The sequence below is a fragment of the Zonotrichia albicollis genome, chromosome 2 (assembly GCF_047830755.1).
Source record: "Zonotrichia albicollis isolate bZonAlb1 chromosome 2, bZonAlb1.hap1, whole genome shotgun sequence".
NCBI lineage: Eukaryota > Metazoa > Chordata > Aves > Passeriformes > Passerellidae > Zonotrichia > Zonotrichia albicollis.
The window spans coordinates 112,099,112-112,126,792 of NC_133820.1; the positions used below are offsets into that span (position 1 = coordinate 112,099,112).

The 27,681-nt window shown below is 41.1% G+C and overlaps 1 protein-coding gene across 15 annotated transcripts in view; it reads right to left on the reverse strand.

The window, feature by feature from the left end:
* BBX (BBX high mobility group box domain containing) overlaps positions 1 to 27,681 on the reverse strand; it is a 132,417-nt gene that overhangs the window by 82,745 nt on the left and 21,991 nt on the right. Inside the window, exon 1 of one of the 15 annotated variants that reach the window (XM_074536058.1) lies at positions 13,071 to 13,180. The exons of the other annotated variants lie outside the window; for them this stretch is intronic. The gene's annotated coding sequence lies outside the window, so the exon portion shown is untranslated. Of the gene's footprint in view, positions 1 to 13,070; positions 13,181 to 27,681 lie in introns of those variants that run through there. 15 annotated transcript variants of the gene reach the window in all.

Here is a 27,681-nt window from a genome sequence, read left to right on the forward strand (position 1 = left end):
GAATGTGCTAGGATGGGAGCTGCATCTTCCTGTGGATCAGGTAGCAGTCTGCTGGCAAGAAGACAGCCCATATGTAGGCATACCTAGGACCTCATGGCTTTCCCAAAAGCTATTAATTACGCTGTGAAGCGTCACAATAATGCAGTATACAAGAAGCATCAGGCGTCAGGTAGGGATTGCTATTCCCCAGTGCCAAGTCATATATTTGTTTCTGTACTATACAGCAGAAAGCAGCTTTAAATTTACTGCAGAAGTAGCTGTTTATGATGTAAAAAATTCATTGCTTAGGTACTCAAAATTAGTTGCACCATAACAGCAAGTGACCAATTACAAACCACTTGAAAACAAATCAAACTTACAAAGGGTGAAAAACAGCCCATTTTTTTTTAGAAGTGCTGATGTCTTAGGTGCCTCCTTGCTTTGTGCAATCACTTAAAGGTGCAAGTATTTATATTAATATGTGGTAACTGAAAGCATCTGTAAGAGTATGTAAGTACTTTCTCCCCACCTCATAAAAGGCATTTACAGATACCACAGAGCTGTTTTTTAAACAACATTATTACCAGGAATGCTGACAGAAAACCAAAGCCACCTGAAACGACTGAAGCACAGCATTGCTTCCCCCGCCATCAATACCACACACAGACCAACTCAACCATTATCATCCATCAGCCCTGCATCTATTCCTCAGTGTGAGCTCCAACACCACGAGCATCCCAAGTGTATTAAAGAAAAAAGAATAATCATGACTGCCTTGGGAGATTGATGCAGCAGCTGGTCATGATCCTGGAAATGATTTCAGTAATTATTGCTTCTTTATTAAGAGTTTCAGACAAGTTACTTTTACTCTAAAATAGAGTCAAGCTACTTAGGAATTGATACTGTTTCCTAAAATCTGTCCTTCAGCACTTTTGAGCATGTAAGAAGGACTGGAGTACCTGTGATGTCTTCATGGGGTGGCAAATATGCCAGTGGAGCCCCAGAAGATGCCCATCCTTCTGGAGCAATATCTGGACAGTAGTCAGACCACCAGGATGGGCACTTGATAGCCAAGGAAAGGAAAGTGAATGCCACCCTTCCCAGCAGTGCATTTACACCCTGCCTCCCCACTTCCTGTTGTCACCAACCCGTGAGCATTAATATTTGGGCTCCATTTCAAATACACAAGTCAGCCCTGAGGTCAACAGAAGGGAACTCTGGTGGAGAAGCTATGCCTACATGTAAATATTCTCAAGATCAAGACTTAAGAGCTGTGGCCTCTGACCTCCCACTTGCTGCAGCACTCCTGCAGCCCCTGTGAAATTTTCATGACGTGGGATGCACACAGAAGTCCCTTGTCATACAAGCTGACTTTTTTTTAGAATCTGACTTTCAGCAAAAGGTGCAAGCCAAAAACAGTAAGTATTATTAGTAGCAATATTATAAAAAGGATAAAGACCATGGAATGAAGAACAGATTAACTTTCTCTTGAAAAAAAAATCTGGAAAACAAACTTTTTTTTCCCTGACACAGCCTCTGATTAAGGGCAGAAAGTAAGGAAAAACTGGCTGTAAAAATCCTGATTTCATAGAGGCTGCTCCAGAGGAGTAGAGTCAGAGGGGAACACAGCACATTCTTAAATATCACATCTTGGAGTGCAGCCAGAAGATATATATGCAGAAGCCAAAACATAGCATGCTAGGAGTTGCCTAAAGGCAGGTCTAACAGGGACGAGTTTCAAAGTGCTTCCAAAACTCCTTTTCCTTTAGGAAAAACTACCTTTGCTCTGTGGGGCCAATCACAGGTGGCAAACCACACAGCTGGGCAAGCTGTTATCATTGCAGCCCAAAAGGAAATTGATTAACTTTTCTTTCGGGGTGCTCACTGAAGAATCCAAACTCGCACGTTAAGACCAGGCAGGGCTGCAAAGATTCTCTGGTGGTTTTTGTAGTGAAGAACGATATTTCTGTCCTAACATGAGGTGGTAATCCATGTGGTAACCCAAATCCTTTTCCTAAAGCACACGTGTTCCAAGCACATTGCATGTCAATGTGCTTGTATCATCTCATAATTAACTGTAATTAATATACAATAATTTCCAGACTTAAATGTAGTTAACCATTAACTTGTATTTGTAGACTGTATTTGCTGAACAGCACGATATTTTCCTTCATTCCTCAATGCTATGTAATCATGGAGTTACAGACCTTATCAGAATGCTCAACTAAAACAGCTTTTGTGGGGGTGGAAAGAAAAGCCACAAATATCTTGTTATTATTTAAACTTTTTAAAATAAAAATGACAGTTTTAAATAAATTTTGATCAGGAAATGAAATAATTGAATATGGGAACTACTTACTTACTCCAAACCCCAGTTTCAGTCCTTGTGCCTACACCTGCATAGAAAAAAGTGACATCAAGGCAACTCTTCAAGTTTCCACCTGGATTTCCTTACTACGCCTGATCTGTGTACGTACATGTCTATTAGACAAAATAAGAGCACACTTTGAGCCTCCAACTTAGGACAAATGTAATTAAGTTGGTTCTTATAAATAAAAATGTATTGTTACCATATTTTAAAGCCTTTGCAGTATTATTCAGTTGTGAAAAAAGAAAAATACAACAATAATACAATGTAAAGAACACAATTTAGTATTTTTTACCCATTCTAACACTGCAGATAGTCAACAGAACATCAAGGATGACTGGAAAACCATTGTATAGACAAAATTATGCATATTCAATTGCTGGCTGTTTGGGGGGATTTTTTTGGGGGGGGGGTTGGTTTTCTGGAGCTAGGCTTTTTTTAGGTTTAGGTTAGGGTTTAATAAAAATTTATAATTAATAGCAGCTAACAGGTTTCTACAATCACATCTATAGATGTTGCTCTGCAGTCTATCCCAAAGTGAAGTGCTACAGATCTCTATCAAAGTAAGTGCTTGATGCAGAAATATACCACAAGATAAACAGAGATAGCCCATCAATCAGCTAGATGGGGGAGCTATTAAAAACAAATAAATATCTAGCATTGTATTAGATGTCTGGTTTCCTGCTTCTTTACAACTGAGAGGGAAAAACAGTAACACCTCCAAAATCCAGAATAAGTTTCAACTATTTGCCATCATCATCCCACTTTCAGATGGGATCTGCCCATCTCAGGCTGTAAAACCTCTGACACAGATAGTGCATCTCTTTGGAGACTTGATCTACAACTTTCATCTGCCCTACAAGGGCTTGGCCAGTGCGAGGTGTTACTTTTATGTGTCTAGTACCACCTCATGTAGAGTTTCTGCCACAACTCAGCTAGGGAATCAAGCCTTATTAAATTAATACAGAGTCTTTATCCCCTTCTTAATTCACACGCAAAAAATTATGTGGTATCTTACCCAGTGTGATACATTGGCTCAAGCCATAAATTACCTGGAAATACAAGGCTGGAAAGGAGACAGACTGAGATTATGACTGATTTCTCAGGAGTCCAAATAAACCAGTGAAATTAGCACTGGTATCATCCTAAAATGTGGTATTTGTACTAACAGCTGCAATTTAAGCATTTCAGCAGTCTTTTTCCATAGGTTTCCTTTGTGTGAGCTAGGAAGGGTAAAGAAGATGGCAGGAGTTTGGTCACCATGGCTGGGGAGAATACTTGTGCACCATCGGGTGCCCCACGCAGCTGTACACGATGCACTGGAACAGGCTTTGACGCCAAATCCAATTCTCAGCAGTACAAAAAGCATTCTCCTCAAAGCAGCTTTGGGAGGATGAGGAAATCTAATCCTAGAGGGAACCCTGGTGCCCATGTACAATAGAAATCCCACCCACAACAAAACAATTTTCTGGATACACATCAAAGAATATGCCCTCTTCAGAGTGAACACTAAATAAACTCAAATCACAACTGTGTCAATATTGGCGCTAGGAAATGAAACCTGACTTCTAAAACTGATGCTGGGAAAGACTCCAGGTGACAGAAATTTCATGAGAGCACTAGTGCAATGTTCCCTGCGCTTCACATGATGGTAATACAGGTATAAACCTTTGCAAAATTCAGTGTTAGGGTATGAAGATATCCCAAGGTTTTGCAGGACAAATTAAAAGTTTTAGGAGCTCTGATTTTAAGACACATTCAGTTTAGAGTTATGTAATTCAATGCAGGAATAAAAACCACAAACTTTCTGCAAATGGTCCTCAACAGTATTTCAAGTTCCCAGTTAAATCTTGCTTCATAATCAAATGTTTGTATTTAATGTGAAAATAGGAATGGTTAAGAAATATCTGAAACTCTCCTTCTTAACCCTAAATGCCTAAGTTGCTTAATTAGAACTGCCACACAACTTGGCTTCAAACAAAATTCTCTTCTTTCAGAAGTTTCTCAGATGCTGAGAGAGTTTGAGTTTAGATTTTCCTTTTTTTTTCCTTCCCCTCCCTAAATAAACACCGTGCAATGCTCATTATCTGTCTCGGCCTGACCATCCTCAGGACTCCTTTCCTGGGGTCTTTCTACAAGACGTAACATTACAAAGCATGCCTATTAACGGTTCTGAACACTGACTATGCTAAGGGCTGGGACAAAGAAGTATCAAAGAGACTGGCTATTCCATCACCAGATCACAGTCAGTGCACAGGGCAGGCAGGCAAGCACACTAGGAGTCTTCAGGGAAACATCAGTGCCTTGCTCAGCCTTTTCCCTGCTGCTTGACTCAGCCACTTCAGAGAGGAAGCTGAACATAAAATATGCCACCATCCCCTGTGCTCCCAACTGCTGCCGCAGCCCAGCTAATTCCTGAAATGCCAGATGTGCTCAGAACTGATAACCTGTACATCCCAGCACGTCACTTGGGGCCCGGAGAGCGAGAAGAGGGACAGGGCAGAGGCTGGGGGAGATAGGAGCCGTACACATGCACACACATGACTGCCTCTCCCTTTACACAGCTCTAAATAAAATTAAGCCGCTCATGTCATTTCCACTGCCAGCTTAGCTCAAGCATGGTAAATTTCCAATTCAGCTCATTCACCTCACTTTGATCCATGCTACACACGCTGCCTTCTATTCATATTTACAACCATCACTGACAGCAGCAGAAAAAGCATAAATCCAACAATAAAACACTTTTCAGAGTGAGAATCTAGTGGGAAATACAGGATTAGGTATTTTTTCCTTTAATTTTTTTCTTTACATTTTATTAGCCTGAATTAACATGGTGCAGCACAGTTTTATTTCTCTTGCAGCATGTAAGAGACCAACGCACTAAACACACCTAAACCAAGTAAGTTTAAATAGATGGCCAGTAGCTTTGCTCCTGGCCTTGCCCCTTAATCTTCCTCCTTGGCCTTTCAATTAAACTACACAAGGCATCTCCTTAGAACGACAGCTTTTAAGTAAACAGATAAAAACACAGAAATCTCAGAAAGCAAGTTAAACAGAACACTTAGCATAACAAAATAATGACACAGCAACAAGACAGATGGAAATTATTTAAGCAAATGCCAAAACCCAGGTTTTTTTTCAATATTTCTCCTCTTCAATTCTGTTATAGTTTATTTACAAATGATTAGTGTAAATTACAGGTTATGCAGTTTCCCTTTAGACCAGTACAAAATTTACAAAAGCTTTTAAACACAATCTCAAAAACAGGGTCTTGGGGCAGAAAACAAGGTGGGAAGGAAGGGAAGAATGCCTGAGCGTATGTGTCAAGGTATGCATATTTGGAAAGCAAGAGACAAGGGATGTTTGCATATATTCATACAAAGAACTGTGTTACATACATATCCTACAAGCATAAATAGAAAGAAACTAAAAATCTCATACAACAGCTGCTTTTATATCATGTCTTTTTGAAACATCCAAAGAACTAAACTCCAATATGCCACTGGGTAAACATAAGCCTCAAAAGGAACATTATTTGGGTCAAGAAAATTCTAGCCCTGGTTTGCAAAGACTCAATCCAAAATTGCATTTTTGGAAGCTAATTTAGAAGAAGTTTTGGACTTACCAACAGGTCTTCTGTATTTAAGAGAGAAAAAACTTTAGCTGAAGAAAACTTCCAAACATGACAATTACTGTGCATTAAGTTTAAAAACAAAATTAGCTTACTACAAACACTGAAGCACTCAAACTTCACAGCTTCAAGGAATAATATAATACTTTCACAGATCAAGCCCTAGATGAGGACCAAGTCTTATTGCTATGAGAGTCTTAGCTTAAAAAAACAGTTTTGAATTTAAAAAAAAATCAGCCAGGGGCACTATTGTTTTATTCAGCACATACTTTGCACCAGGAACCGTGGCAACTAGTGATTCATTATTACATCTCAGAAATAAAAACAGGTGTGAGGAAACACACAGAGCAACATCAGAATCACCTCACCACCTAATTACCTTGATAAAGGGACCACAGACTTACTACAGACATTGGCACATAGATGTTTATGCAACTCTCTCTAAATGACAGGAAGATTAAATAATCCTGAGCATCATAAGGTGAGTGGACCCTCTACATATGCAACAAAAATTGTAGCGAGTTTGTGGGAATTCTGTCTAGGCCTTAACTGTAGAAGAGTGTGTTTACATTTTTCCCAGCCTAACAGGATTTGTCTTGCCCATCTACAAGACGCAAAGAAGTGGCAAAGACAACATTATGCTGCTGCTGGTTGGGGTAGAGTGTCCAGTGAACTTTCTTTTCATGAAAGCTTGCAGAGTAAGAGCCCGAGCTCCTCACAAACCCAGGTGTCACTTCCAGTCCAGTCAACAAGTAATACAACTTGTAACATTAGCTTCTTCACATGTTTACTGCCCCAGTGAATCCAGCCTGATCTTATGGAAGTTAGGACCCTTGTTTTGAAAATGCAAACTTAATTAACAAACACCCCAAATTAGTGATCATAGAGTTTTATTACCCTTAACTACTTCAACTCAAACTAAAAACCACATTAACACTCCCATCAGTTGGGAGATATATATAACCCATTAATTTTGATGCACCTCTCTCAGATGGGACCCAGAGCAGCCCCTCCTTCCTGCACCAGCTCTTCAGACTTCTTTTCAGCTCTGAGTTTATCCACCAGCAGGCTGAAGGAGTCATCTAGTGGCCACAAACAATTCCTGCAGCCTCACCAGCTTCTCTAGTCCAGATGTCAGGGACAGACAAGGTGTTTTACTGCTTAAAGCACTCAAGCACAGACAAGAGCCCACTGCAGGTCCAGTATCTGAACCATGGCATGGTCCTTGCAGCCTTGCTCTTAATGTTCCCTGTTGAGGTTCCTTAGAGCACACTAGACGCTGGTTTCCCACCTCCAGCCCATGTCAGGGCCAAAACCAAGTTCTCTCCATATGCTTGGGAGGAGACATGGCTGTATTATTTCCAACCCTTGTGCAGCTGCCCGCTCCTCTTCAGGGGTGGGCAAACCTTTTCTGGGTAAAGTTGCTACCCATGGGAAGCACTAGTTCAGGTGACATGGATTAAACTGCTAAGCAGCAGCAGCAGGGCAAGCCAAAGGATCTTCCTTGGCCCACATCCCTCCTCTGCCAGAAACCCACTATGTAGGCTTGGACAAAGCACGTGGGTACTTAGGTAAGGTCTCTCAGCCATAGGAGAACCAGCTACCTAGTAACATGCAAAATAAAGAACCATAATAGATTAAACAGGTATCTGAAGTATGAGTTTAAAATAACACTTTGATAAACAGTATTAACATCTATAAAAATCTTACTAAGCTTCATAAATATTCGTAATGTGCTATCACACAGGCCAGGTAAGCTACAGAAATTTAATAGTAGAATTTTTTATGAAAACATCAAATATTCATTCTTCAAATGAATGGCCATTTCAACTACATAAGAAAGTGAAAAACTGGCACTGATTTTTCATAACAACACCTTGGTTTCAAAACAAACTCAGATCCACTGTTTTTACTCTGTGTTAATCTGTGTTACCTGTTGAATGACTGAATTGCAGACACCTAAACACACCTTAGGCAGGATTGTCTTATGCTTTTTTTTGTTCCTGGAAATCTTTGTTGCTGCCACACTAATGCCAGACTCTGGAAGAACATGGTGCTACTCTTCCTTCACAACTAGGAGTTGCTACTCGCATACTTTCTCTTGGGATGTTTGCACTGTTGATCAGAGGTGAATCTGATACAGTGAGCATCAAGTGCTAATCATCACACACAACTTTCACACCATTTCATAATATGCCCCCTTACACCCTGCCATGTGGTTTAACATCCTATAATTTAATCCCAGCAGCAGCAGCAGCTTCCCCTCCCCACCCCCAAAATAAGGAACCATAGGTTCTCCAAACCTTTCAAGGAAGCCAAATGGCTTCCTTAAATTCATACTTAACCTTTCTGTGAGTCAGAGCTTCCACCTGCCTCAATCACCTCAGTCACAAAGGTGTCACCTAGCTTTTTCCATCAATCCTATGCATCAATCAGGTACAACAAGTGAAAAATGCTATAAAATATTAATTATCATTCTGGTATGATTAAGGAGCCCCAACCTATTCCAATCTGCAGTTGAAGATGGAAAACAGCGGTACCACACTATACAAACAAGTGAAAGAAAAAAAATTATCCTTGCAAGCCCTAATGTCAGAATTAAAGAGAGAAGATTCCTTCAAAATGGTGAGGGCATGAGCAGCAGCTAAGTGATGATTAAAACTCTGATCCCAGCAGGCAAAACCTTCACCTTGCTTTACATGTCTAACAAGTGTTGGTCAGATTCACCCTGTGTGGAAGACCTGCAGAAAGATGCACTCTAAATCATATTTATTTCTCCAAGATGGGGGACATCTTATCCTTTTAGGTCAGTAAATCACCAAGAGCTATTTCTTGCTACTCATTGCTCAGCAGTCCAGTCACAGAGGTATCTGAAAGTGAGAAAACAGTTCTGCAGCACTCATAGGTTTGTATAGACACTACCCAGATTTATTTCTCTAGTTAAACAGGCCTAATTTGTATTATCAACAAAAGTAGTATCAGTATCTTTTAGCCTTAACTATCCAGAATCACATGACAGATAAGGCCACTTTTAAGACATTGACTTTAATTGGATTTTTACTTAGACACAAATTTAATTCACTTCAAGTTTATTTCTTTATCTATGTACTTTAAAAATAAGATACTCTTTGGTAACAACAGTGAAAGTGTGGGTTCACTACTGGTCTAACACAGCATGCCAAAAAATGTCACTGATGAAATCAGTCGCAGACAGTACCAGAGGTCTACTCATGTCTGCTGTGTTAGGTCAAGTCTCATTGCCTTGTCTCATGTATTCAGTAAACTGTAAGAGTGAATAGGGATCAGGAATAGCTGCCAAAGTTCATTTTGTCCTGTTACTACAGCAAAGATGCACATACTTTTTCTATTATATACATATTCATACCTAAGTGTTCACAAGTGTAGGTATGTGTACACACTTTTTTGCAGGTACATGCAAGATAAAAATGAACACCACACAGTAGGCCTGTTTTGTAAAGGTGATGTGAAGAAAACAAAATTACTGGCAGACTTGGAAATACAATAAATTGCAAAATACCACAGCTACTCTTTAAGCTCCTCTCTCTGTGCATCAACATTAAAATGGGAAGCTTCTTCTGGACCTTTTACTACTTCTTAATATGCAGAGCAGCCAAAGCATGGTACTTTGTACAAAACATGCACTTTGTTAGCCCTGCAAATACAGACTTTGGCATACTTCCTTTTGATAAATGGTTTATGATATTGACCAGGCTTCCACCACCCCAAAAGACAGCCATAATATGCCTTTTCTAGAGGTCTTACCACACACAGACTACCTGAGAACCTTGGTTAGCTGGGTAGCTGCCTGCCCCCTTGCTCCCCACCAGGTTCGACAAAGGGAGCATATTATGCTCCTTAATCATCTTCAAGAGATGGCACCATGTTTAAGAATTATTTTTTCCTAGGTATAAACCAAGGAGGCTGACCATCTTAAAACAAACACATTACTGACTGAAGCCTAAGCATCTCTACAGCCTCTATTTGCACCTTAATTACTCAGCAGAAATGTTTTAAGGAGTTATCAGTCAACTGAAGATGTCTTTTCTAAGGACCTGCAGGACAAGCTGAAATACCTCTTAGAACTGCCAAGAGCAAAGGGTTTATCTGCTTTTATGTGCATTTGTCAACTCATACTGCAGAAAATGTAGTCACAAGCAACAGTGTAAATTGATGAAATATTTAGAGTATATTCACTTCTTATGAAAGCTCACCAGGAAAGTACCTATTTTTCCTCTGCCTAACCACCACTTCAACACATCAATTTGGATTCCCTGTCTCACTAGAGGTCCACCAGAAAGCAGATGTCAGTACCTGCAGCAAACATCTCCAGGTGCAGATTCAGAATTCACAGAGCAGGGACTGCAGTCAGACATTCAGTGAAAGCCCAGCATCTAATTCAGAAAACCTCTATCAGAGTCTTACTCCTGTGATCATTTTGAATAAACCATGAGCCCTGCTACAGATGGGAAGGCCTCAGCCAGGTTGTTTGAATATACCATTGGTTTTTTGCCAATGGGGCCTGGCTAGCTGGCTAGACTTACGGGAACCTTGAAGGGAGAAAGAAATACCTGAAATCTAGTAACACTTTGCTGCTCCTGACTAGCAACAACCTGCTTCTTGAGTGAGCTGCACCAAATTCTGTCTACTCAGATTTTGTCCATGCACAGTGGGCCCATGTGGAATTTGCCTGCATTTTTACCCAAAAAACTTCTAAATGTTTACACATCTGATTGCTACTTCCAAGTTAATCCATACATTAACAAGCTTTGAGGGGCAGCATTAGTTACAAAAAGAAAGTTATTTAGTTAAGTATAGAACAGTTACAGCTACATTAGTACAATTTTAAATTTAAAACACCCTTATATATTCCTGTCGCTAGCAGGGAACAGGAAAACTCAAATTATTTTCATTTCTACAGACAGTTTAATTTTTAAATTAGTTTGAGAAAAATATTTTGTTTGAATATCTGCATAAAAATTATCTTTATGCAGATATTCAAACAAAATATTTTTCTCAAACTAATTTGAAAGCATTTTAACCTCCTGATATCATAAAAAGCACTTTACTGTGCAGTAGTGAGCTAACAGATAAAAAGGGGTGGACACATTTTGAGTAACTTTCCCCCGCAGCAGATCCTGCTCATCTTCAGGTGAAATGCACAGGTTTTTCTGGAAGCACCTTCTGTGGCTGCTTTTGAGAAAAGAAGCAATCTGCAAGCATTACAAAAGCCATGCCCTTCCACACTCAAGTTTCACATCCAAAGCGCCCCAGATGCTGCCATGGTTTCACCGCAGGCTAGCTGGCCAGCAGGGAAGGCTGTCCCACAGCAGACATGACCCCAGCTCCCCGCACAGTCCCTGCACGGCTGTGCTTCCCAGCAAGGCTCTCCCGGATGGTCCCGCACAGAAGGCCAAGGAGAAGGGTCCAGGCTGCTGCTGTTACACCTCGTCCATGAGGAGGGTGGGCACAGCTCTGTCAGAAGGTGCTGCAGCAGGGGCAGGGCCCCTCAAAGCGCACAGAAGCTGTGCGCTTACAGATGATGGCCCAGCTGCATCAATTCTTGAGCATTTAAGGTCCCTTGTATTGTGCCATAACTTGGCTACCAAAGAAAGCATTATTTTTGTGGTTTACTCTTAATACTCTTTCCTCACAACAAAAAGTGAGAATCTTATTTTTCCCTCTGAAAGATACAATCAAACCAAGTAGCCAATTTTATAATTTTTTGTTGTGTTTGCATTTCTAGATCATTGTTTCAGTCCTTTTGGCTTTATAAAAGCTGTGCAAGCTTGACAGGGATATTAAAGTAAGTTTTCTTTCTCATCCTAAAACTATCATTCCCCTTGTTACTTTCCCACAATTATAATTTTTGGTTTGTATAAAGTTTTAAATTACCAGTATAATTTTTCAGCTTAAGGTACCCTAAAATAATACTTCAAAATCTGAACACTCAATATGCCACATTTTTCTAAGGCTTTCAGTTTACTTTCATAGGACAAGGGAAGGAGCAGAGACAACATTTTCAACTCTAAACTCTACCATCTGAGCAATTTCCAAGCAAAGTAAACATTCATCCTTTTATCCCTTGTCAAAATCCGCTATCATGGATTTCTGTGCTTGCATGAAGTCTCACAGAAAGTAACAAGAACCCAAACAAAATGCATGAGTATACATTAGCAAATCTCAGAATAGGAACTTTCCCTTGGGATCTAACATTCAACTTCCCTCGCCAAAACACAGTGAATGCATGCTGAATACCTGTTGTTGGTTTTGCCAGCACCCAACACATGACAAAAGCTTGAAAGCTACTAACAAAAACTTCCTGCATGCCACAAATAAGGTCTGAGCAACTAATATCACCCTGCCACTTAAAAAACAAACAAAAAAATATTAGAATATCGGCCAGAGAAATGTACGTTTTTTACAGGCCACTTGAGGATCTGCTCTCTTCAGGTAGCTCACCACTACTGAAAATCTCAAGAGTAACTGATGAAATTAACACACTACAGCACCAACTTCAGAAAGGATCACAGGAGAAAGATAAAAACAGCATCACAATTAAGACATGTTATCTTCAGCATCACTAACTAACTGATGCTATCTGCTCTGGAAACTATCCAGACTGCAAAATCATGTTTAGAAGATACATATAAGTCCCTAGTAGAAGAAATAGACAGTAGTGCTCTATTTCTGGAGACATATCCTCCTCCTCTTGCACTTTACTTAGCCTGCCCTTAAGGCTCTAGCTTGACAAGAAGCAAGTATAGGCCAGCTCTGAAAACAAAATGAGTCGTGTCCCCTGTCCTGCTTTTCTACTATGCAATCCCAGACCCCTTTTTAGGGGGAAACAGAACTGTTCAGTTCTTAAGTCTGATTCACAATACATTAGCTGATCTACCAAGTAGTGGTCAGTTCTATCTTTAGGTAGAAAGAGTTAAGCTAATAAAAACCATTAATTTTAGGTATGACCATTCCTCCAGTCCAGTTCATTATACAACAAAAACACTGGCATAGCCCCAAGATGCAAGGACTTTCTTTCAGTAATAGTGCTGTCATTTAAATATGTTGACTCACTTTTACTTCTGTTAAATATCTTTTTATTCCACTTCTTTGTCAGAGAGCTGTAGTTCAAATAATGTCTGTATCTTCTATCTTCGATGAAGATGGTGGTCAACATTACACATGCTGAAGGTGAAAAAAAAAATACTCTGGGAGACATTCCCTTCACTCTTCATGCCTACAAATACAGAGCACTTATTAGTACCCTTGTGACCTCTCCAATGAGGAAGCATCCGGCTTTAAGACACAACTTCTTATCCCCCTTTGATGGATTCCAAAATACATTAACCAATTTCTACAAGCTAAGAGAAAACTAGGTTGCCAAAGTATGACAGAGCAGCAGCAAATGCTTTGACTCTAGCTGTCTGAAGCAGGAAAATCAGTTTTAAGAACCAAACGTAGAGCCACTGGTAGGAGCCCTTAATTGATACAGGTTGGATTTTTTACAGCAGCCTCCTATCAATTATAACTGAGATGCTGAAAATAGATACAAACTAAATAAAACAGCAAAAGGGTCCAATAGCTGTTGTGCTTGATGAGGTACCCAGTGCTACAGAGTTTCTTTACTGGCAGAATGCAAGCAAAAAGGCAGTAACTTTGGCAAATAAGGGTTGGTACTTGGACCCACAATGGAAATGGAAATCTACAGCATAAGCACATTTACAACACATTTCTTGTTAAGACATTAGCATGTAGAGTTATCTTTAGACTCAATACACTGAAACAAACTCACTTGTGTTGTCTTTTTAACACACTGATAAAATGTACACAGCACATAAAATGTCTTTAGCTACTATTTTATCCCTCAGAGTAATGACGTAACACAGGGTTAATTTCTTGAGCACAAGTCTAAACCAAGTAGTAGATTTAGCAGCAATGAATTTAGAGATTGCATAGAGGCAAAACCATGTGGTGCAGTATACCCAGCACATGAAAACAAATATAAAAGATGCAAGACCACACATGACTGGAAATTTTATTATTACCTCCTATACAATGCTCCTCCACCAGTACTCAAGTGGAAGCCACAGACTAGGCTATAAAAGTGATTTGTTGCTTTCATTTTGGCCTTACACCTTTACCTACAAAGCTGTTCAACTGCAAGCAGTAAGTGTGAGCCAATAATACAACACCCTTATGACTTCTACTCGCCCTGAAACTTGAAGAATCACAGAAGCATACAATCACAGAACCACTGGGCCTGGAAGGGACCTTGAAGATCATCTGGCTCCAACCCCTCTGCCACAGGCAGGGATACCTTCTAGTTGAAGGTGTTCCGAAGAGCTCCATTCCACCTGCTCTTGAACACCTCCAGGGACAGATCAACATCTCAGGGCAACCTGTGCCAGTGCCTCACCAACCCTCACAGTGAAAAATTTCTTCCTAATGTCTAGTCCAAACCCTTCTTTAGCTTAAGGCCATGCTCCCTTGTTCTATCACCTTGTAAAAAGTCTCTCTCCAGCCTTCTTGAAAGACCCCTTAAAGTATAAGGCTGCTGGTAAGAAGCAGAGCAAACTTCCACCAAGGAAAAATGGCAAGTCAGCCATCATCAAGAATGTTACCAGAAATCAACCCCCAATTTCTAATTTACTGTACCTCTCTCATTTTTCACCACAATGCATCAAACTTTAAAAACACATGCTTCTCCAGAATGGCTTTCAGCAAGGCTACTGGAGAACTTCACTGTAAGATCCAATAAAGAGTTCCATGTATTTCATTTTATAGAACAAACAATAAATTAAACTTCTCAGAACAGAAAACAGCTACTCAAATCACACACCCTTGTCTGGATCATGAGCACAAGCAATTCTGGCTAGGCCCCAGATGATCCTGATCATGATCTTTGATTTGTTACTACTGTCCCCTGTCATCTGGGGAGCAGTGCCAACCTTGAGACAGTGCCCTGTAGCTGTGGTGGCATCACCCAGCACCAGGCTGGCCCACCACAGCTGCGTATTTGAGTGGCTTCCCATGAGGAGTCCTCTGCGAAATCACTCAGAGCATCATGGCCAGAGCAAACAAAGTCATCCCATTAATCTGACCGTTAACAGGCAGCAGCTAAAAAAAAAAAAAAAACCAAAAAACCCCCCACAGCAAAAGCAGAATGTGACAACACAAAGTATTTGTCTAACCTACCACCAGTTACAGATTAGCAATTTTAGAACTTACATTTGGAGGAATACAGACAATGATGCTCATCTGTTTGAAAAGCTGAAAATTAATTAATGAACCTGTGATATTTACACTCTCCATTCTGTAAAGAAAAATAATTTTAAAAATCCAATGCAATAACGTAAGAAGACACCTTTCCGTAGAAATTGTCCATCTGCTGCATCTGAGATCATTACAAACACTTTTCTCTAAACCAACCTGGCTTCCTTTCTGAAGCATGCTTGGTAACTGTAAAAAGTTCTTTTTTGCTCTTCCTGTCTATAATTTTATTTCCATGTTATAACATCACATCACTCCCTCAAATACATCACACTGTTCTAGATCCACAGTTATTACTAAACCACTGTAAAGTCTCTTCTCTTGCATTACTCAATCCATCCAGAAGTTCTGAAATAATGTAAGTGGGTTTTTAAAGTTGTTTAGAGTAAACTTTACCTTTATCATCTCTCCTTTACGGCTGTATTTGTGTCATACCTATTCATACATTTCAATGAGAAAAAACAGATACTTACAAACTACGAGCTGTTATTGACTACAGATCTTTGCTACAGCAGAATACATCATTTCCTGAGTATACTCCATTACAGCATTAGTAGGAGTAAAATCATCTAATCGGAGACGGTAACAACATAATTGCCCGTCTCTTGTTATTGACCCGGGCCAGGTTGTGACTTTTGGTTCCTGCTCCAACAGCCGCCCGTACCCAGGCGAGGCAGGAGCATTCACTCACCTCCTGCGCCGTCCCGCTCACAGGGCTGGCACAGCAGCGCTGGCGGCGCAGCGCTCTGCCATCCTGCCCGCTGCCCTGCGCTCGGCAGCACACCGCGACCACCGCGACACCGCTCCCGCAGCCCGGCGATCGCCTGTCACAAACAGAGCCCGCAGCCACACTCAGACACTCACTCCAGCCCGATGAAAATAACTCTTTCGGGGGAGGAGTAACAGCGCTGTTCCGAGGGAAACGAAAAGCAGGAAGCTGATCTCAGCAGCGCGGGGAGCGCGGACGGGGCGGAGCGGAGGCACGGAGCGAGGAAAAGTGGAGCAAAGACTCGCTGCTTATAGCTTGGCTTTGGCAGTATGACCAAGCAGCACCGCATTACTGAAATACCAGCGCCGGGGCTGACACGGACGCCAGCAGCCCCTGGCCAGGGGCGCAGGCCCGCGGCAGCCCCGCGCAGCGCACTCGCCGCGCAGGTACCGGCCCTGCGCAAGCGGCCCCCACACCCGCCCGCCCTGCTGCCCCACGGCCCCCGCCCCGCAGAGGCCCTGGACGCTTCCCTGCTCGCCCCGGATGCTTCCCTGCTCGCCCCGGGCCGGGTGAGGGCTGCCGTGGGCGCCGAGCCCGCTACCACGCGTGAGCTGGTTTGAAAGGGCACGTCCTGCGGGACGGACTCAACGCTCCTGCTCTGCAACTGCGGGAACTCCTCCGGCGTGCTAAAAGCAACAGATTATGGCATCTTCTGAAAGACTGAACTGCCGCCTCCAGCGCGTAAATAACTAATTCTGATATAGTTTAAAAGAAAAAGGGAGGGATTCTTTAGGAAAACAGCTTCAAGAACTGAGAGGCTTTTCATTCTAAAACTCAAACTGACTCCAAGCAGGGTTTAACCTCGACAACAGCATCTCCCACCCTTTAAGAGCTCTGCCTCCACGGGGCTCCGGTTCTCACGGGAAGGCAGCCCACGGGAGCTGGCTCCCTGCGGGAGCTGGCACCCCCGGGAAGGCTGGTGCTGCCGTCCTGCCTGCGCCAGAGCCGGGCTGCTTCTGCTGCCTGCCTGACCCCCACACTCCTCAGCAGTAAGCCTGGTTTGGGTCATTAGGGCAGCGTTACAAAATCTCCACAGAAAACAGTGATATACAGCGCTCTAAATAAACGTGAGCTTGGAAAACAAAAGCAAAAAAAAAAACACAAGGGAGGGTGGACTGACTACTGTGAGAGCCATCAGCAAATGTTTCCAAGTAATAATTAAAATTCGTAACAGGAAACAGCAAGGCAGTGGATGTTTGTAACTCTCACGTGGCTAGGATCTAATCTATACCTCTCAGCCAAAAGGAGACAATCCCCGTGCATTTAGGGCTTTTCTAAATGAGGCTGTGGAGCTAAGTAGGGACACTGCATGGTTTTTACTTGTCTTGCCCTCTTTCAGGTCTCAATGTTTTGCCCCATTAGCTCTATATGGCAAGATGCAGGGTGTTTTGGACTGGTAGGTACAGAGCAGATACAGGGCCAAAATGGAACAGTAAATCAGTTTAAGTGAAGTTCTTACACTTTCAAAAATCACATCTGATGGGATTATATTATAATACATTATACTATATATTATATACTACATTATACTGACAGGAAAACAGAGAACAGAGGTAAGGGGGCCAACCAATTTTACTTTCACCACTTCTTTCATATATTTTCTCTCGTCTGCTCAATACAGGAACCTGTAGCATGTCAAATTCCCTTTTAGAAGATTCCATTCCAGATTATGAAACTCAACAACTAAGAAAGTATTTAATGACTGCTTTTAAATTCACTGAGGCTTGCTCACTTTTTAACACTGTTTCAAAGTATGTCCTATACTCAGTCTGTAGACAAATCCATACTGAGCTAGAGGCACAATCACACCTCTCTCCTGGCCTCCCTCCAAAGCCTGTGGCCTTCATTTCCAGGAGTGGACAGACAGGACCCGTGCCTTTGTCCCAAGGCTTCCCAGTTCCCAGCCAGCCTGTGGTGACTGCAGTTGCACTGAATCCTCAGGCTGTAAGCTGAAGGTCACTGATGCAGACACACATCCCCATCTCCAGCTCCTGCGATGGAGCAGTCAGCTCCGACCGAGCAGATGCAAAGCCTCACTGCAGCGGGACCTTCAGGTGCTGCAGCAACATCACAGCAGCCACAAGGAGACTGAAGGCAGCCTCAATCTCAGCATGCAGGCTAGGCCAGCCAGCAGATGAGCAGCAACACACCACATCCTATCCACCTTAATATCAATGCCATTTCTGCACTAGTGTCCTGTAGTCTGGCAGCTTTAACCCTTTTCAATCATAAACTGAGACACTAGTTTTACTCTCATGAGCACTTAATTATTCTTTTTGGGGGAAACTATTAGCACTGGAGAGATATACAGCTGCTTCCTTACTAAGGAAACATACATCTTAAAGCCAGAACTGTATCAAAACTGCAAATGTGATTTACACACTCAGCCAAACAGATTTAATGAGCATTTAAGCCAAGAAGCCACAAAACCTGCATGGAATATTGTGCTGTGGTGATATGTGGACCAACAGTAGACAAGGTGAAAATACAGGTAAGAGCTTTTAATAGTAAACAAGAGAAACAGTAGAGATACTCCCAAAGTATCTGTATTTTCTGATACAATTATTGTTAGATAAATACCTGGATTTCTCTTCAAATCAAAACTAACAATTATACCACATTATTCACAGCACTGTGAGTCCAGAACACTTGAGATAAATGAGCTCACAAGCCCACGACCAATCTCAGGGTTATTCTGTGTATTTCAGAGAAGCTGTTTCCTACCTGCTGTACAGAAGAGATGCTACAGCAATGAGCACTGTTTTCTCTCTGCTTCTCAATTTTATACTTAGTTTTGAAAGGGCACTTCTTAGTCCTCACCAAGACTGGTCAGGTAAGTGTTGCTACAGTGTACAGTACAATCTCCTTCCTCCCCTCTACTTTTTCACTTCAGGTACACCTGAGAGTATTTCACTAGATACAGACGAGCAGTCTCTGGCGCTCCTGACATGACAGACAAGGACGATTTTTTTCAGCAAACTCAAAAGCAACAGAAGCATCTCTTTTTTTCCCCCTAAAAGAAGTACTTCTAGTAGCAAATAAATATAATTGACCATTGTTATGAGGTTAACTAACAGATCACTTAAGGCATATCTTTAAAAACTAAGGTACATATTCAGTCTATCTTTACTTGGTAACAAAATAAAACTTTCTCACATCTTTTTAAGTAACCTGCTATTATATTTTGCACATGACTTTAAACTATTCTGAAAGACCCTCCTCTACCAGCCCACTTCAGTCTTCATCCTTAAGATCACAGGTCATACAAAGAAAAAGCTAGAAAAACACGCTAAAGTACTGCATTGTTTTTAGGACAAAAAGTTCCATTTCTTTAACCCTGCCTTTCTATGCAAGAAATTTCCATGAGAAACAAGAGTAGCATCTGCTTGTACTTCGAGTAATTACTCTCTGCTCATTTGTCTCTTCTAAGTCTCCTTGACTGAGGTCAAAAAAAGAACAAGTACATTTTAAAATCAAAGTTTACCATTTCAGTATGATTTCACAGCCAGAACTGTTAAAAGCCATGTTATGCCACCATTGTTTCCAAAGTAAAACAGTTTGTGCTTAACAGTACCAAACAGTTAGACTTCTGTCATTATCTTTGCTGACTGGTGTTATTACCCTGTCCAGAGGTCTCCCACTGCACTACAGACACAGCAGCACAGACAAGGTTTTAACACTGCACTCATTACTTCCTACAGGTCTGCCAAAGAAACTAAGAAGATGAGTCTGTTGGTAGGCTTACATTCATTCTTTCAGGCATCCATATATCTACAGGACAAGGTTTTAACATCTTTAAAATAATTTTGGAAAAGATGAAAACCCACTAAATTTTTTCTTGCAGGGAGATCCACATTTTTTAAAGCTTGAAAATGGTCAAATGGGACCATCCTTTAGCTACTAGATAAAAATCTACCTCACAAGAAGGCATAAGAAAGGAAGTAGCAAGTACTAAATGTGCAGGTATGAACACACTTAGAAGTCCAAGCACCTTCAGTCAAGCAGTTACAGCTTTAAAACCAACTTGATGTTTTGTATTGCTTAAATTACAGCTATCAAAATAAATTTCTATGTGACGATTTCTCACCTCTCATTCCCTACATTAATGACAGGTGGAGATTAGGCACCAACCTGTCTCCAGATTTATTTAAAGCAAGCCAAGCCAGGGGTAGTTTGATCATACATTTACTCACCAATCAGTTTATCTCTCTTGTCCTGAACTGACATGACGACTTCTCCTGGCTTGTTGCTTGGGTACTTTTTGAGCATTAAAATCACTTAGCAAATGACCAGGATGTAGAAGATTTGGTCAAAGAAGACAGAAAAAGTAACACTGATTAATCTTGCCTGGGTGAAGGCTTTCCCCTGCTATATAGCAAGGAAATACAGCAGCTCACACCTGCGTTGGAAGCAGCAAACAACAAATTAATGAAACAAACATATATCTTGAGAGGATACTTAATACACTCCAGCTTAACCTGGAAGTGACTAACAGTGAAGACATCCAAACAACTCTCCAATCAAATCTGTAATTTCAGTCTACTATTGCAAGCCCACCTCCAGTAAAATTCAGATCTGAACCGTGCTCACATGTACATAGAGACTATTGCAGCAATACTAATGAAGTAGCATCTCCATTGAAGCTCCACATTTTATTCCAATTCCATTAAGAGATACAATTTTAATTACTAGATTTAAACAAAGTCACTATTCACCTCAAAAGAGATGCAATCTCCCAATCCAATGCTTATAGAACACTGCAATACCACACAATTAACATAACACTAAGCAGACACATTAATTGATAAAACATTCCAGAAAACTTTGAAACTTTGACAGTTTGTGTATTCAGAAATAGCAGAATCACCATTTTTATGATTCCTGGATCTCAGCACTTCTTAGAAGTTGTATCCAATATTTTCAATATGCACAGGTACACGGTGGTGCTTTCTGAGCTATGCAGTACATTAACAGCACATTTCCATCACAGAAAGCCACTGCCCTGTTACCTGCTGCCCACACCCACATATCTCAAATGTCAGAAAAACTTCAGGTACAAACACCATATCTAAATAATGCACAAAATACCCAAGCCAAAAATCCTACCAACAAGCAGCCTGCTGTCTCTTCTTATCCCTCCCCCACACTGTTATCCTGAGAAGTTAAATCCCAGGTCTCCTCTGCTATAGGTGGAAGGTACTCAGATACTACATACAATGTGGCAGAATAAAATCCTATTACTGTTGCCCCCTTTTTAGAATTATGAGAACAAGTTACTGGCAAATTTACAGATGCAGAAGTTTACTTCTCACAATGTAAATTCACATATTACTTGCAGCAAAAAACCACCAACACATTACCAGTACCAAAATTTCTTAAAATTAGGAGGGTTTTGTCTAGTTTTCACTTTAAGAATAATGACAGCTGTTCTCCATGAGGTTAAAATACAGTCCCAAGTTTCAAAAAGAAACTTCCATTACTATCATCTTCTCTATTTTCTAGTTCCATTAGAAACAATTTATTAGGACATACACTTCTGATTTCCAAAACAAGCCAGTTTTCTTCTTAGATGTACTGCTGCAATATTTTCTAAACATATGCTTAAAAGAGGTATGCAAAGACTCAAAGAGCAGTTCAAAAGAAAACTATTTCACTCTCCTAATTTACATCAAGTTTTATATTTCCTATCCTCCCTCCTAAATGGAAAACTAATTGTGGTAAAACATCAAGCCCAATTAGAAACAGCCACTCCACACAACTATTTATCTGAAATTTTCTTTAGAGTGTGTATAATTGTTTTTACAGAATCCTCCAGTATTTGGGCCAAATCTTGTCATCTTTTCTGCAGGGGAAAACAAGCCCCACACTCCCTCCAGTTTCACATATCATTCACTAAGTACTTCACTGAATTCAAATCCTAGTATATATAAAAATCAATCTTTGGAATTTAACTTGTTTTAATGAAATGCTGAAAAACCCTTACAAAAGCTTGAGTTCTGCTTTCAGGATATATTTGCAATTTTCTTCAGGTTTCAGTATTAGCTTGCACATTAGAAAGCCCAAGTTGGGCACCCATTTGTATATTAAGACAGTAATCAAGTGCCATGTGAAACTTGAACACCAGAACTACAGCTCGGATTTTTGGAGCTTGATCCCACAGGTGTCACTTCTGCCAGAATTCTGAAGTTTAGCTTTGTCTGGGGATGTTCTGTGACCTTTAGATTTCCTTTTACATTTAAGGCCCAAAAACCCGACAGACCTCTGTAGGCACTGGAAAAAGTTGGAGAACAAAGTGGGCAAGATTCAGAAAACAGGGAAGTGACTTAAAGAAATATATTTTGTCTGCATCTGTGGACAGCTGGCAGCTGTGCCAGCCACGGCTGGAGATGAGATCAGTCTCTGTGGCAGCACTGAGTGAGAAGGAGCAAGCATGGAGGAGAGGTCAGGTCCCTGCAGGTGGGTTGCCATCCCATTCCTGGCATATTCAGGTTACATTTTCCTCCATAAACATGCTTGCTGGAAAAGTGAGCAGGGCAACAAAAACAGCAGGGAAATAATTTTCATTCAGTTTTACTTAAGAGCAAACCCTGCCTGACCTTTAGCTGTCCTTATGCCGCTTTAACCTGTGGCTGCTCTCCCATCCCCACAGCCTCCCCTGCCGCCCCTGCCCTCTGGCAGAAGGAGCCCACCCTGCCCCAGGGTGCCTGCAGGGGTACATCAGCACACACGGATGGTGGTGCTGGAAACAGCTGGCCTGGCACAGCCACCCCTGGGAAGCAGGGCTGCAGGAGGATGGCTGGCCCCAGCCAAGGCCACCACAGCTGTGAGCAAGGACAGAGGACTCCTCCCTGGAAACATGAGGAGGGGGAGTTATGCCAGCATGAATGTACCGTATAAATACAGCAGCCAACATGAAAATCCAGCAAAAAAAGGAAAAATTTTCAACTATCCCTAGGAATTTCTGCTGCTCATTGTTTCTTATACCAGAGCAAAATATCTGCTGTAACATCCCTTGTGATGATATCTGCTCTTGTCTAACGACCTCACACCAAAGCCAGATGTGACTATTACATGGTCTCCACTAAAAGCTTCTCTACGTTTTGTCCGTATACCATCTAAAACTAAATGAGAAATTATTCTCATTCAATTAAAAAAAAAGGTGTTACTTTATCCTCTGGTCAATGGTTTTCTCCACAGTGTTAGTGTGGGACTCAGGGTTTAAAGAAGTTTTTACTACACAACACTTCACTTTAAGACAATACAAAACAGATTACCAAAAGTAAAAATTTGTATTTTACTTCAAAAATGCAACTCCCCCCTAAAAAAATTCCCCAAACCTATTTATTTTTCTACATTCTAGCTTCACTCACCAGAAGTTAATGAAGTATGCAAAGTGATATTGCACAAAGAAATACAGCAGATCTCTTCATCAAGAAAAATCATACAGGATGCTTGCACTGAAGTCTAAAATACATGTGTGGAACACCATAGAAGAGGGTGGGTCTCCTCCTGCCACTCCAGCATGGATGCAAGGAACACAGATTCCAATCTACATGTTAGATAGCTGCCCTTATAAATACAACACAGTAACAGCATTAACACATACAAGCACTTTGTTGGTTTTTTTTTCTTGTTTTTAACTTTGACAGGAAGAACAGGTTTAAGATAGGCTACTCTTTACCAAAGGAGCTTTACACACGCCAACCCAACATATGTCCTTGTTCTATGTGCAGAAAAGCCACTATACTTTTCAGGGTACAACACTGGCTTGACAGTCATACACACTGTCCTATTCCTGCACTTGTCCAGCACTCCTTAAGTTAAACACAGGTTCACAGTAAGAGTTATTTATAAAAAAAACATCATGCGGTGAAGTGCAGTTGCTGCAGAGCTGACCCACTGACACTTTTCCATCACTGCACTTTGAACTGCAACAGAGCAGTACAATGGCCCATAGGAGACTAAAAACCTCCAAGATGCTGTTGTTAAACTTTAGAGAAGTCATCAGCTGCATCCCTGCATCTCTCAACTAGCTGACCACCACTGCTGCTCTTTGGGACCCTGGCTGGTACAGCTCAGGAAAAGGCAGGAGAACAAAAGCAACTGTAAGCTTTGGTGCTGAAAACACCTGAGCAAGGGTAAGTGTGCTCCTCTAGAAGCAAGAGACTGTAGCAACAAGTGATTTGGTGCAGTTCAACATCTTCTCCAACATTTACATTTATATTAAAGTGATCCCAGTATTACAATTTCATCTTTTGCCTGGGTGAACATGTGGCCTGTGAATTTAACAGCATTTTGTAAACCAATGCACAAAGATTAACTCCTTGTCAACAGACACCTATGCAAATCTCCATCACACTAATTGTTCTATTATATTTTTAATGTTACTTTTTCTACCAGAGAGTGGAGGGAGGGTTGGGGAGAATGTTAAACACAGCCTTGATACTAAATGGGTTGGTAAACACTAGGTACTTCAAAGAAACAGAGGTAACTTGGACTCAGTGCTGAGACCTTAGTGCTTACTTCTGTATTTCCCATATATTCCCAAGAACTCCAGTTTTCATTGACAGCTTCTTTATGGAATGGCAGAAAAACAGGGCAAAAATTCTACCCCAAGCACCAAAGGCAGTAAGCTCATCCTCCCCTGCCTCCCTCACTCCTATAAAACCCAAGAACAAGCCCTCTAATAAGCAGATCTTACCCCCAACTAGTTTTCACTTTCAACAACAACAAAACTTATTATCCAAATAAATACCCAGTTAATTGAATAATCATTTCCCAAGAGAAAGTACTGTTTTCAACATCCAGTGCTCTAAAAGAAATTCACAAACAGGATTTGCAACCTCCTAGCACCGGGATAGCTGTTACTAAAGCCTAACCAGATCCTGCCTCATGAAGCAATGTCCAGGACATGTCCTTGTCTCATCAGCACCAATTGTCAGTGACTGGCCCCTGAGACTCAGTAGTTTTGGTAGCTCCTAGAAACAGCAACCTGATTTAAACCAACAAATCAAGTACCAGGAACTGCAAGTGCAGCAGCACAGTCCCACTCTGCATGATCTAACCTCCCCCTACTCAATGCAAGTTAAACTAGCACATACAGAGCTCCATGCTATCACTGCCAAACCCCTACTGATACTTGTTCTGCCTTATTGAAAGAACCCTTGGGTGACCACAAAACCATGTAGAGACATACTCTTAAGATTTGACGCTTGGTTTTATCAACATGTATTTTTAAATGCTACATTTGAGCAAGGTGTTTCCAAAAAGCTCATAATGAAGAATCTCTCCACTTTTTCTTCCTAAGACCCTGCATGCTGCACAGCCAACTCTATAGACCTCAAATCAGACTTGGGAGTGATGCATAGAACTCTTGGCTTAGTTACTAAACAGGCCGTATATATTTGCCCATTTGTCTGGCTGGACTCTTTCTTGAGCTGGGCGTTTACCAGAGGCCAGTGACACCCTGCATTCCCAAGCTGGTCACAGAGAACAGAGGGCACTCAGCACTTCAGCAGGGAATCTGGCAGATGGGGCAACTCCAATTGTCCCTGAATTAACCAAACTCAGCAAACAGTTGAGGCATTTCAGACAGGATTTGGCAGATAGGGAGAGAAGACCCTGGGTTCCCTGGGAGAAGACACCTATTTTGGAGGGACACATGCCCTGTGCAGTCCTCTTCACCTCCCACCTGTTTCCTCTAGTAATACTGCAATTAGTTTGGAGTTATACAGCAATTGCCATCAATTGCCAAATTATTTAATAATCTTTACTAAGCCTCCCAGTTCAGTGTAACAATTTTAAGTACACCACAAAGCAGGTATCTCTCATTATCATTTCTTTGCCACTGCTGAGAAATGCCATCCCCCAGCATCCACTGCTCTCTGGAAAGCTACTCCTCTGCCCAAAACGACATATGCCACTATACACTCCAGAGCCTTTTTCTGTATTGACTGTGAGGTCAAACTAAAATTAGTTGCTTGCACTACTCTTTCGAACCCTGGGTTATCATGATTGCTGACTTTTTGTGCATAAAGAAATGTAAGAATCCAACTTTACCCTGCCACAGTAGTCTGAAGGGGCAGCAGTAGGAAACTCTGCAAGCCACATTAACATCCACATTTGCAGCGTACTGTAACTACACTTAACACCGTTGAACACAGACACCACAGTAATACATGATCTTCCACCTTAAAATCTGAAACTGATTTTTTTCATCATATTTACATACAGGTACGTAGGGTTTTATTCAAGTATTTCACATCAGTATAAGTGACCCACTGCTTCTGAGATGCAATGGAAGCAAGGCATCTACCTGACTTGTGTGACTGAAAACTTCGAACAGAAGAAATGACAGATATAGCCAGGCTTGTTTCAATAAGCAACAATTACTTAATAATCCACAGCTGAGAGTCCTAATCCTACTGGTACATTACTCTGTGAATCATGCACCTTTTCAACTGCATTGAACAACTTTCACTAGTACATCCATCAAATGCTGAATCCTTGGTAATTATTTACTTTCTAATCATTATTCGAAGATTTTTATGTAAAAATTAGGCTTTCTTTCAAATTAGAGCCAAATGAAAGGTGTAACAATTGAAAATCACAGAATTTTCACTTGAAACTATAAGTATCATCTGACTGCAGCCACTAAAATTACTCAGGTAGCTCTAAACTCAAAGGTTTTTCTAAATTTCAAGCACTCCTGCAAATAGGGGTATAAAAATAAATGTCCCTGAAGCTCACGTATTTTGGCAGGACAATGGTTTATGCTACGTCTCTGTGGCAGCTGCTGATAATGTTCATCTCTATCTTGTCCCATCACCCCTGTCACTAGTGAGGTGTAGGTGTTTTACTGGACAACACATTTGTGCAATAGGTCTGTAAGTCAACAACATTTAAAATGAATTGTGTAGCAAGTTCCTTTCATCAATATTATTTCATATCAGGCATGGAAGGATTTTCACTTCATTCACCTTATATGGCTACTACAGATATCCCCATAACACAGGTTTAGAAACTTTCTCTGCAGCATAATGACAAGCAATTGACACCAAGTGGAATGGAATTTTAAATTTCTTATGAGAGTTGAATTATTTTACTCCTAGTATCTATCTACTGATTAAGAAAGCTACCTAATTTTAGGCAGCTGTTTCACCTAGTCCTACTGAACTGCACTGTTTCTGTTGAATCTGTTGATTTGCATTGTTTCTGTTGAATCTATTTCACCTTAGTCCTACTGAATTGCACTGTCTGTCCACATAAGCAGAACTGCTCATATTCCCAAAGATAACCTCGTTAATATACATATTTGTCCTCTCACTCAAAAAAACCCCACCAAAAATGGACATCAGCAGATTTAAAATAAAATCTCTAAACACAAATCAAGAGATTCACAAGTCTCAAACCGACACTTTGTGGTCCACTCAATCAGAGATAACCACTTTATCTTATTACTGCTTCTTTCACTGTTACTTCTGTCAACTAAAACCCTCCAGTCCATGGATTTCTAAGGCAGTCCAAAGAGGTCTTTTAAAAACAAGACTTGGAGCTCAAAGTGCAAGTTAAGCAAGCATGGGGATATAACCACAGGTCTTAAATCATGCTTTTGAGGAGACATACTTGATTAACCCCCTTGGCTCT